This window comes from Lolium perenne, chromosome 2, assembly GCF_019359855.2.
Source record: "Lolium perenne isolate Kyuss_39 chromosome 2, Kyuss_2.0, whole genome shotgun sequence".
Taxonomy (NCBI): domain Eukaryota; kingdom Viridiplantae; phylum Streptophyta; class Magnoliopsida; order Poales; family Poaceae; genus Lolium; species Lolium perenne.
The window spans coordinates 277,934,790-277,947,465 of NC_067245.2; the positions used below are offsets into that span (position 1 = coordinate 277,934,790).

Sequence of the window (12,676 nt, forward strand, 5' to 3'; positions counted from 1 at the left end):
AAACACCATCGACGGGCTCCATAAGCAACAACCGTGTTTAGGTACTGATATTATAATAGTAGCATTATCAATACAAGTGCATGCTAAATAACTGATGATCCATGCATATGTATAAACGAATCAGCTTAAACTTGTACACTCGTATCTTTTCCGTGGCTCTTTTGTGCAACATCATATTGTAGTTCTTTGGGGTATATGTGACACTGACGTCTAAAATAAAGTCAAATTGTACCATCGACCAACTTTTGCAAACGGCTTCGGAGTTCCTTTACGCACGCTCTTATTTGTACAGAGTAAGTTGACCTTCTTTTTTGGACGCGGATAAATTTGATGGAGCATACATGAAAATCGCGCTCGCAACTTGTTTAGCCAGTCACGCAATAGGGCTCCTAAGCAGACGTTCCGTTGATATAATCTTCCGCTTTTTGGGGATGTACTCCATTGATTATTTTCGATATGGAGTACTTCAATCCACGTCAAGTGTAATCATGTTGTTATATGACTCTTAGTCGCTCTTAGTCGAGTACTAAAATTAGAAATGTAGTTGTCTCTTTATTATTGTTCTTCAAGCTTTAACTTCGATGAGAGTAAGACGTGCAACCTTTTGAGGAAAGTTTGTATAAATTTGTTTCAAAATATATCTATTTTTTTATATTTTGTACTCAAATTAGTAATGCAGTTGTCTCTTCCTTATTGTTTTTGTAAGCCAGCCCGTGTCCATATGCGTATGTATAGATATTAATACTCCACAATAAAAAACATATCCCTTATGCTTTATATCAAGATTTGCAAAACATATGTACACTATATCTATTTTATGTTTTGTATTTAGATTAAAAATTTGTACATATACGTATATCAGTTTATACTCTTACTCCTAGCGTATGGTTACCCTTGCTACCATATTATAGCTACCGCAGTCATGTACCCAGCTATTTTATTGATGTTTCTTCCTAGAACGTATTGCTAATTAATTTCCCGGTCAGTTATTTGCATCCTCACAATTTTTTGTTTCTTTTAATTTATCAGATGGGCAGATATATTGTCCGAAATAATATAAAAGATATTGTAGTCGGGAGGAAATATTATTACTTGATATCTATGAAAAATTATGTAAAATGTAGTCTGAATCAGCATGCGCTGGCTGCTTCTCAATTTGTTCATGCATGAACACGTGCAAGAATAGTCTGACCCAAGAAAATCCTTTAAAGTTAGAGATGTTTATTTAGGGGGAAAGTTGGAGCTTTTTTTTTCTATAGCTAAACTGCATGTACGTATAGCACCCGGACTCCTTGGACCAATTCTACCAGCTCGCAATGGTGCTAGTTGATCGCATATAAATCTGGTAGGGACATTAATTACATATGCAGTTTGTTTTTAATCTGAGTCAGGTAGAGTCCTATATATTGGTACACGGACGTTAATTGTTTCACGCCTACGGATTTCACACGTACCTGAACCCGAACATGTATAGAACGTGGCGGTACATATAGCTGATTATCAATCATAAACTGTGTCAAACCGGCTATGTGACAGATTACGTTACAATTTTTGTAGAAAAAAATCCTAGCCGTAAATTTTAGATCTAACTATCACAGTAATTAAGATGATGTGGATTAACGTGACGTCTCTATTTTAGTTCCGTATTTTGCTTTTAGTATATAATAGATAGATTTTGTGACAAGTTGGCGCTTATAGATATATTTGCCCGGTCTTGAGGGAAAGTGTTGGTAGGTCTTAGGTTGTATAATAGTGAAGTTGAGGAACTAAACAGCAACTTGTATACTGTATATATACACATTGCGAAAAGTGCTTTTGGCTCCCGAGCTCCAGTGCTCTCGCTATTTTTAATTTTTTTTATTAGTTATCAAAAATCTGAAAAATAATTCTGAAGATTGTTAGTGATACATCTCACAATCATGGAAACTCTCAACCCAAAATTATTTTTACTTTGAGCCAGACAAAAATAACAAATCTAACATGTTTTTGTAGATTTGAAAATGACTACTCAGATCTGCATTTTTATCTTTTTTGTGTAGCTTAAAATATAAAGTATTTGAAATTAATATTTTACACGTTTGTGGAATACATTATTGGCTATATGCAGATATTTTTTTCTAAATTTTTTGAAACTCAAAAATATGATTTTTAATTTATTTTAAAAACGAGATCACTGGTGCCCATATGCACCAAATCTCTATCCCACATTGTATATACAAAGTGAGAAGAGAGAAGAAGCCGTTGGAGCCATGGGAGCTTCAGAGGAAGAACAAAAATTCCCCCATCCTCCTTCAGATCCTAAGCTGAGTTGAATCACCATGAGTTTAAATCAACAAACATTCTTTTGAACTGCACACCACCAGTATCACTAGTAGAGCTTGAGGAAGAGTGCTAGGGGAGCACTGCTTTCTTCTGCCACTGCATAGTTTTTGGAGGAGAGGTGCATTAACCACTCCCCTCGATCCTCCACCTTCACCAAGAGAGACGTCTCAAATCCCAGTTTCGCTCCTCGCTCCCCGTGCGATCCTCCCTCTTTAAACTTAAATTAGTTCGGCTATGGACAAACCAACAACTTCAATTATTTTGGAATTGAGAGAGCAAATTATGATAGCTTCAGTGCAGCATAGTTAACAACCGTAGGCACATCCAAAATCGACGAACAACTAGCTAGGTTTGAATAAAATTTAAGTTGCAAATTCGCGAGAACCCGTTATCACTTGATCAACACTACTTCCACCAAGTCTTATAACAGCCAAAAAGCCAAAACAAATTGCCACTACTTCCACTGCGGCGCATTCACTAATCTAGTTGCAGGGAACCTAGCGCGTCACATATATCGAAAGCTGAAGCGCCACCACCACGCGCAGGCTCGATCAGGCGGGAGCGGTGAGAAATGGCCGGAGAGGCGCTCGTGCCATCGTCCCATTCGAAGAAGCAACGACGTTCCACGGCATCGTGGACCAGCTCACCCCAGATCGAACCGCTGCTGCTCAGCGTCGCCGCGTTGCCTAGAACCCAAAGGCAGTGCCTGCAACCAAACGAAACAAAACGCACGGGTTTCAGGTATTTCAGGTTACACTTAATACCATATAAAGTTCAGGTACTTTCAGTTCAAGCTCTGATCCAAAACGCAAAGCGTACCTTGCCCTTGTCAATGCGACGTTGGAGCGTCGCCGGTTGGACAGGAAGCCGATGGACCCTGTGAAGTTGGACCTGACAGTCGATAGAATGATGACATCTTCTTCACTTCCTTGAAACCCATCCACAGATTTCACGCGAAGAACAAGGGGACGCATCGCCTTCATGTCTCCGATCTTCCCCTGGATCGCCTCCACCTGGGCAGCGTACGGGCATATGACGCCCACACTAACCACTAGCCCAGCGCTGATACAAGCTGAATTGTAATTGGTAAAAAACCAATGACGTGAGTTGCGATTCAGATAGGAACATATGAAACTACGCAAATCTGTACAATTGCAAGTCCGAAGGTAGCAGTAACAAATTCAGTGAAACGTTAATTATTCAAGCAACGTAGACACACCTTGTTTGAGGCTACGGAGGATCTTCAGGATAGCCGCTACCTCGGCCATATTCCGCTTGCTGCGGCCACGATCTTCCCTGCCATTGATGTTGATAAACGAATATGGCCCATACTTGGCGCCTGAAAGGTAGGCACGCTCATGCCTCGCCTGCGTGACGTTCGGGCCATCAAGGATTTGCTTGTCGTAGAAACGGATGTTGGGGAAGATGCTTATGGAAGGATGCATCCTGTACTGCATGTTCAGGAGGTGCTTCTTGTGTCCCAGCAAACTTAGTCTCTCGAACAGGCTCCTACCCAGCAACGCATTATCTGAAACCTGCAAGAGATAAGATTACTCAAATTTATGCGCAAGCTAATAGCCTTTGTTGCTCAGGAGTACAAACATACTGAATTGTGAACTGAAATGGACCTTGCTTTTCACGGTAGCTGGCAATTGGCGCTCATCACCAACAAGAACTGCATGCTTCAGTCCGGAGAGCTGCAACGGAATGAGGGATTCACATTCCTTTAACTGTGCAGCCTCGTCGATGAGAAGCAAATCCATTTTCTCCCCTGCCAGCTTAGCTGAGCCAGACACGGTGCAGAAAATGAGAGAGGCACTTCCAATGATAAACTCCTTGAGCTCGTAGAACTTCCTTATCAGAGGAAGTTTCAGATCTCGCATCAAAGTTCTTGTAACGTCTAGGATTGCCGACATGTTCCCCTTCAGGCTGTGAACTATTTCTTCAGAATAGCCCATACAGCGGTCAAAATTTTTTCCCCTTCTTAGGCACTTGTTTCCGAACGGGGTGCAGCTTGCTGAAGTCGTCGAGCATCTTATTGAGCGTAGCAATGTTGATGCAGTTCATGTGGAGGATACAATTTATAGAGACATGGGACATGATTGTTTTCAAGCACCAGGTAACATCCTGGGAGATCTTGTGAAACGATACCCTGGGAAAGGAGTACATCAGTACTTGTGTGCCATCGTCCTGCTTGCGTGCTCTACACTTGTTGATCATGGATATTTCCTTGCCCAGAAACACTTCCAGTGAGCGAAGACGCTGTCGCCAACCCGTCTTCGGCGAGAGGCACTTACTTAGCAGCTCTAGACGAGAGTCGAGGAAGATCTCGTCGAGTTCGTCGTCGATGTGCATGCGTTCGCTGTTGCCGAACAGCAGCAGGTTGCCGAGACACCCTCCCACGTCGGGGTGCAGCTTCCTCAGCGCCAGGACACGGGACGCAACCTGGCAGACTGCGGTGTTGGTGGGCGCGCAGGTCAGTACACGGCATTTCATCCTCATCACCTCCAGCAGCAGCACGCTGATGGTCTTGGTTTTGCCCGTGCCGGGCGGCCCCCAGATGAGACTGAACTTGCTGATCGCGCCACTACACTGCAGCGCCGAGACGCAGCTCAGTATGGCGCCGGCCTGCGAGTCATTAAGCCCGAACCTTCCGGACAGCAGAACGTCGGCACCGCCGGTAGTTGAGCAAGGCGGGGCTCCCAGCAGGGAAGTGCTCTGCCGATCAGGAGGTACAATCAGACGACAAAATCATACTAGAAGAGATCGAACGGCTAGCCACTAGTGCGTACATGCAACGATATGTAAACGAAGCTTACCTGCATGGTGTCGTTCCCCAGGATAAACTTTACAAGGGCTGAATCTCTCTTGACGGCACCTTCGTAGCCTAGGCACCTCCAGATGCGATCGTAAGGTATGTAACTGAGCAAGCTAGCAACGAACTTGTAGCTCGCATAATCATCTATTCTCTTGGACGCTCTGATCAGGAAGCGGCAGTTAGTGTGGACTTTCAGGACCTGAGCAAGGCAGCACGAGGTCCCGTTGCTCGCAAGGTCGGACGGCCGAAGAGGCACTCCGGTCGAAAGCACGATGATGTCACCGATGCATGGGGCACAAGCTCCATGGCGGCCGTCGATGGTCCCAAAATAAAGTGGGGGTTTTCTCACGCCGTTGGGCATGCGGGACAACGGCAGTATTTCTACGGGCTTGAAGCAATTGGGCTCGACCAGGTTAGCGCTCATCTCTGCTCGGATTTCCTCCAGCAGCGGGAATCTGAAAGAATCGAGGTAGTTCTTCAGACCGACGAACCTGTCAGGTATAGTGTTCACCTGCGAAAGCATGTACCGTGGTGAAGTACACTATAGGGCTTGCCGGATTCAAGTGGGAAAAATGGTCAAGATGCAAAAGTCGATCGAAATACCTTGTCACTGAAAAAGTCCTTGTTGGCGACATCTTGGAGGGACCAAGAGAAGATGAGGTTGACGAGCTCGTCATCGTGCTGTCCCTTCTTCTTCCTCGGTCCGCCTTTCTTGCTCATCCTCGCGACTCAGCAGACCCGTCGAATGGTGCGCCCTTTCGCCGTGATCGGTTACTTCTAGCCTCTGTCCCATGCGGGTATATGTAATCAGTCTGAATGAATATGTACAGGTTCTTGGTAGTATGCGAAGTAGAATTGATTGATCACGCATAGTTTGCTGTGCATGCAGCCGCCGCCAATCGCCTGGCCTGCCCGAAGATAGTGCGCAGCACGCGTCTGATCGTCTCTTGCGGTTTCGAGGACGAAGCGCGGCTGCAGCTGCTGGGCTTCCGCTCTCTCGATTGACGCGACGTGAACATATACTGTGCCGCACCGAACTTGATTCACACAGTACATATACTTCCGTCCAAGCTCCCCTCTGTTGTGGTCAATTAAACCAAATGCCACCATCTTCTTTTTTATGAAAAATGAATTTTCTGCGAGTAGGAAGAACAGAAGCAAAAAAATGGAAGCTATATCCAGTTTTTTTGCAAACTGATGTGGATTTATTTGGTTTATAAAATGATATTGATTTCAAATCTGTTATCTGTTGGGCGGATTGTACATGATGTAGAGTCCTCTCTGTCTCTATCTTGTACCTTATCGAAGTCTTCTTGGCTTGAACTACCGCCGTTCACGATTATAAGGCCGGCAAGTATATCTAGGTTGTTAATTTAACCAACATAATATTCAAAAAACAAAAAATATATCATTAGAAACTAGAATATCTAAATTTTCTAAAGATATATATTTTGAAATATATACCTTGTATTACGTTGGTTAAATTTATGACCTAAGGATACGCGCCGTCCTTATAATCTGAACGGAGGAAGTTGTTGGAGATATGTCCAAGAGGCAATAATAAAAGTGTTTTTGTTATATCTTAGTGTTTTCATGATAATGTTTGTATCCCATGCTATAATTGTATTAACCGGAAACATTAATACTTGTGTGTTTTGTAAACATTAAAAAATCCATAGTAAGCCTTTTGTTAAACTAGTTTATTGATTAATAGATGATCATGGTTTTCTGATCATGAACATTGGATGTTATTAATAACAAGATCATATCATTAGGTGAATGATGTGATGGACATACACACATAGTAAACGTAGCATATGATCAAGTCATTATGTTCGTTTTGCTTCAAGCTTTAAGATACATAGTAACCTAATCCTTCGATCATATGATCATGTTAATCATCTACACCGGATGGATGCTTTGATGACATCAAACACTACTTCGTAAATGGGTAGCTATAAAGGTGGCATTAAGTGTTCAGAAAGTATAGGTTGAAGCATGTGGATCAATAGTGGGATTTGTCCATCCAAATGACGGATAGATATATTGTGGGCTCTCTCGGTGGAATGTCATCCAATTAGTTTGCAAGCATGTGACTGGCTCACAAAAGATATCATATCACGGTACGCGTAAAGAGTACTTATCGGTAACGATGTTGAACTAGGTATAGAGATACCGACGATCAAACTTCGGATAAGTAAAATCGCGAGACAAAGAAAATCGGTATCGTATGTAAATGGTTCTTTCGATCACGAAGTCATCATTGAATATGTGGGAGCTATTATGGATCTCCAGGTCCCGCTATTAGTTATTTATCGGAGAAGAGTCTTGATCATGTCTGCATAATTCACGAACCGTAGGGTGACATACTTAAGGTTAGATGACGTTTTAAGTAGATATGGAATATGAAATGGATTTCATATATTGTTCGGAGTCTCGAATGGGATCCAGGATATCACGAGGAGTTCCGGAATGGTCCGGAGAATAAGATTCATATATAGGAAGTCACATTCCATGTTTGGAAATGGTCCGGTGCATTTATGGAAGGTTGTAGAAGATTCTAGAATCATTCAGAATAAATCACTATGGCAGGTAGAGTCCCGAAAGGACTCCACCAGCCCTAGCCAACCCATCAAGTAGGAAGGTGGAGTCCATGGTGGACTCCACCTAGTTGGCCAGCCAAACAAGAAGGAAAGGGATAAATCCATTTCCATCTAGGTTTCCAATTTTGGTAAGTTTGAGAGTTGGACTCCAAAGTGGTTTTGGGGAACAATAGGTTTTCCACCTAGATATAGAGGAGGATAGGGAGGGGTCTGGACACATCAAAGCCAGCTGCACCACCAAGGGGCTCCCAGGGCGGCGCCCCAAGTGCCCCCCTCTAAAAGTGCATAGAGCCCCCATGCGTGGTTTTGGTAATTAATGACAATTCATATGGACTAATGGTTGCATTGAGTTATATGTGTAAGAGTTGTCCATAGGCAATGCTTGAACGATTAGTTGGCGTCAAGGTTGCAATACGAAGAAATGAGGTGCAAGTTCAAGATGAGTCAACTCGAAGATCTCACATGCTTGAAGCTTGCCATTCATATGTGCTCATGGATATGTGAAGATGCACCGAAGAAGAAGCTCTCCTATACTAGATTATGGGGGAGCAATCCGCAAGACATCAAGCAAGCACAATCAAGAACGACGCTACATCCTTGTTGCGGTCAAGATCATCATCATCGAGCTCAAGTGAAATGCGCAAGGTTAAGATTTGTTCTCGATAGGGTTTCTTTCTCACCAGTCTCGTGGTTTAGTTGAGAGGCCGATTTATAGGCTGTGTCGTACTATCAAGTGGCTCTCGAGTAAGTAACTCGATCGTATCGTTCTGAGTGCGGTCAAACCTTTGCATCCTTGCATCATATCTCTTGGTTGTTATTTGGATCTTATCCATGTGGTGTATTAGAGCTTGTGGTTATTTCCATGATAAGCTCTAGTTCATCGAAAACGGATTTCACATATATCATTTGTTGTGTTTTCAATTTTGGAGTTTTTCTCAATTCTCCGGGTTTAGAGGGTTCACTCTAAAAATTATAGAAATCACCCCCACTAGTTTTTGTAGGGGTAGCTCTTGTCGTCCTCTTTCCAACAAAATTAGTTTCGTCTCATTTGGATTTTCCAATCTCAAGTTATGCGCATTTCAAGTTTGAGTTTAAAAGAAAAAGGAGGCACTTTTTTTTTGTCGGTACTACCGCCCGCACTACTGGGCTCGCTACCGGGCAGCAAAATTTGCTCCCAGTATACCCTGAGGATTTTTACAGTACCTAAACCGGTACCAGGTCCGGTGGTTCCGGCCGGCCCAGGCCCGAGGTACCGGCCTCACCCGCGCGTGGCCAGCTCTTGGCATGCGCCCCGCTCGCTGGCCCCCGCCCATGTGGGCTGGTCAGCCACCAGGACACCTCCTCGCCCTGCACGCCACGCCTCACCCCCAGCGCCCGCTCGCACGCGCACGTGCGCCCGCTCGCTGCGTGCGTCGATTCCCGCACGGGTCCCGCTCGCCTTGTTCGTTTCCTCGCTGGCCACAAGCGGCTCGTCCGCACTAGCACACCATCGGCCCAAGACTTTTTCTGCAGCCCAACATGCAGAAAAAATCACCCCCTATTTAAGCCTTTTTGTCTCTCTATCTTTTGGCACTTCTTGTTTAACTTTTTGCTCCCCACCATTGTTGTTAATTTGGAGAGCTTCCCCCTGCCTCAATCCCTCTATGATTCTTGCTCACATTTGAGGAAAAAGAGAGAGGAGATCTAGATCTACATTTGCACCAATCAAACCTCCCTCTTTGTGAGGGAATCACTAGATCTAGATCTTGGAGAGAAATTTGGTGTTCCTCTTCTATTTTGTTATTCCTCTCCTATTCTCCCAATAGCTTTACTAGCTTTGTTGGAATTTGAGAGTGAAGGATTTAGGCATCTTTGTGGTGTTCTTACCATTGCATTTGGTGCATCGGTTTGACTTCTCCGCGGTGATACGTGGAGGTGAACGTTCGTGAGATATTTACTTCGGGAGCTTGTTCCCGGAGCTTGTTCCTCTTGGGTCTTTGGACCCTAGACGGCTTAGTGGTCTTTGTGGTGTTCTTGGGGACTCCAATTAAGTTGTGGAGATTCTTCAAGGGTAACGCCTTTCTGGCGATTTATTGGGAGCCTCCAATTAAGTTGTGGAGATATCCCCAAGCTTTGTGCGGGTTCGGTGACCATCCTAAGGTTCCATAGTGGATCGATAACATCCCTTTTGGTGGGAATTCTCGAGGATAATACGGTGGCCCTCGTGCGTTTGGAGTAACTTGTCCTCCACACCGCTCCAACGGAGAGTAGCATTCGCAAGAGTGTGAACTTCGGGATACATCGTTGTCTCCGCGTCATTTCAGTTATTTCTATACCCGATATCTTTACTTATGCACTTTACTTTGTGATAGCCTTCGTGCTTGAAGTTATATATCTTGCTATCACATAGTTGCTTGAATTGCTTAGCATAAGTCGTTGGTGCACATAGGTGAACCCTAGTTATATATGTCTTGTGCTTGACAAATTAAACGCTAGTTTTATTCCGCTTTTGTTAAGCCCTATTCGTAAAAGTTTTAAACCGCCTATTCACCCCCTCTAGGCGGCATCCGTGTCGTTTCACCCTCTCCCAAACCCTAGCTACTCCCTCCTCCCTCTTTCTCCCGCAGCGCTTACGGCGAAGCCCTGTCGGAGATCTCCACCACCACCATCACCACGCTGTCGTGCTGGCGGGATTCCGAGGAGGATCTACTACGTCTGCTGCCCACTGGAACGGGGAGAAGGACGTCGGCATCAACTCCGTACGTGTGACCGAGTGAGGAGGTGCTGCCCGATTGTGGCACCGTCAAGATCTTCTACGCGCTTTTGAAAGCGACAAGTGATCGACTATATCCACCACGAGATTTATCTCGTTAACGCTTAGCCATCTTCAAGAGTATGATGATCTCACCTTGTTGCTATCATCTACTAGATTAGATCTTGGCTTGTTATTCGTTTTTGCGGTAGGAATTTTTTTTGTTTTCTATACTACGAATCCCTACAAAAATATGATGTTCACTGAAAATATGTATTCCCAAATGTTGCGTTTTTACAAACTATAAAAGCAAATTAATGGCTGAGTACTGGTGTTGTACCATGTTATTTTGGGTAAAGCATAGTGTGCCTTTTCGCATTTTACATATCACAACAACATTCTCACCAAAAAATTAGCAAAACCAGCCCACAAAACCTTCGACAACACGACCAATCCCACCAAAATATACTTTAGAATCTACGTTTACCATTTTTTTCGCATCACGAATACCCAAGTGAGCACCTTTGTACGGGGGAGATCCTATTCTCCACGGCATGTGTGCACGAAGGCGCCCACCTCCAATGCAGCCCAAATGACACATATTGTTCCTTCATTCTTTTTTCCTTTTTATATTCTATTTTTTTTCAATGTTATTTGAAAGATTTTTCAAAATAAATCATTTATCTTATCTGGACATTTTATTAATATTATTTTGACTATGAAACCATAGGGGGGAGAATTTTTTCCATTAAAATATGTACAGAGGAAAAGTACAAGTTGATTATATCAAGTTGAATAGAACTGGACAGTAAGACCAGTTAACAAAAATTCTAGTCGAAGCATGGCAAGACAAAGTCGGAGATGCTGAGGGCTTTACTCTATAGGTATGTAAATGAAGATCTATTCATCGATGGATCAAGAGATTTGAATATGATACCATTGATGTCCTTCAAAAATTTTAAATATGAATATCTATGTTACATGAACAATTTTTTAAATAATATTAATCTTATTTAACAAGAAAAAACAATGATTTTTGATAAAAAAAATTTATTGTTCGAACAATTTTTCAATATGGATATTTATCTTGTTTGACCAAAAGAGAAAATTACTAATAAAAAAGGAAAAAAAGAAATCGGAAATAATAAGAGAAAATAAAAATAAAATATAAAAAGAAGAAAAAGGGAAATATAACATGAAAAAATGAACACGAATAAGCAAAAGAACCAAAAAACAGTAGCCGCCCCCCCCCCCCCCTAAAAAAGGTCAGGCAAAAGCTTTTAGGAACTTCCGAAAACGTAAATAAAAAAACCACGAAATATTGATAAAACTCACTGTTTGATGTTTGATGAGCCAAATCAAAGCCAGCGCCTGCGTGTGCATGAGCGATGCACAATCACGCACGTTGTTGAGTGGCAAATAAGGTTTGCATTGTACGGTTGTGTATGCATTGGATATGGTCAAAGTTTGTAAAAGATATCAGAAACTGTTGCTGGACTTGGATAAGAATGCAAGCACATGCTTAGATGGTTTTGTGGTGGCCTTTATAAAAAAAACTAAGACTTAGTTAGGGTAGGCCTTTTTCACCAGATTGATTATATTATTCGGGGGCCACCGATATTGCACATAATAAGCCTCCCACTCTGCTTTTTCCCAATCAGCTTGGGGTGACCCAACCTGGTCAATTTCTTTGTTGATTAGTCGTATTATCTTTATGCGACTTTCTTAATTGGTTTCAGATTCCTTAGAGTAATTTAAAGTTTATATTAGCTCCATTAAGTTGATTTTTAGTTTTGTTCTATCTCATTTATTTTACTTGTCATATTTTAAACACCAAAAATATAATAATTCCCATGAGGCTTGAGTGTTAAAGATTAGAAATGTCCCATTAAAATTGATTTCGAGAGGCATGACCCCATGATTTTGATATGAAGAACTACATGGATAATTTTGAAGTTTTTTAATGATCTAAGAAGACCTAGCTATGCATAGACTGCTGATGCTTTGAAATGGGTTGACATTAATGATGACAATGGGTAGGCTTTGGGTTAGGTAGAGCAATATTGTACACATACTCGTATATATAATGGATATAAAATTATACCCTACTCGTACCTATGGGTATGAAAATTTACCCCACACCCATACCTGTTAGTACTACCCAACGAGTACTTGTTAGGTAGATAAAATAGTAACACAAGT

The 12,676-nt window shown here is 42.6% G+C and overlaps 1 pseudogene; it reads right to left on the reverse strand.

Moving 5' to 3' along the window:
- Nucleotides 1-2,799: 2,799 nt before the first annotated feature.
- Nucleotides 2,800-5,860, reverse strand: LOC127329484 (helicase sen1-like; annotated as a pseudogene).
- Nucleotides 5,861-12,676: the final 6,816 nt, after the last annotated feature.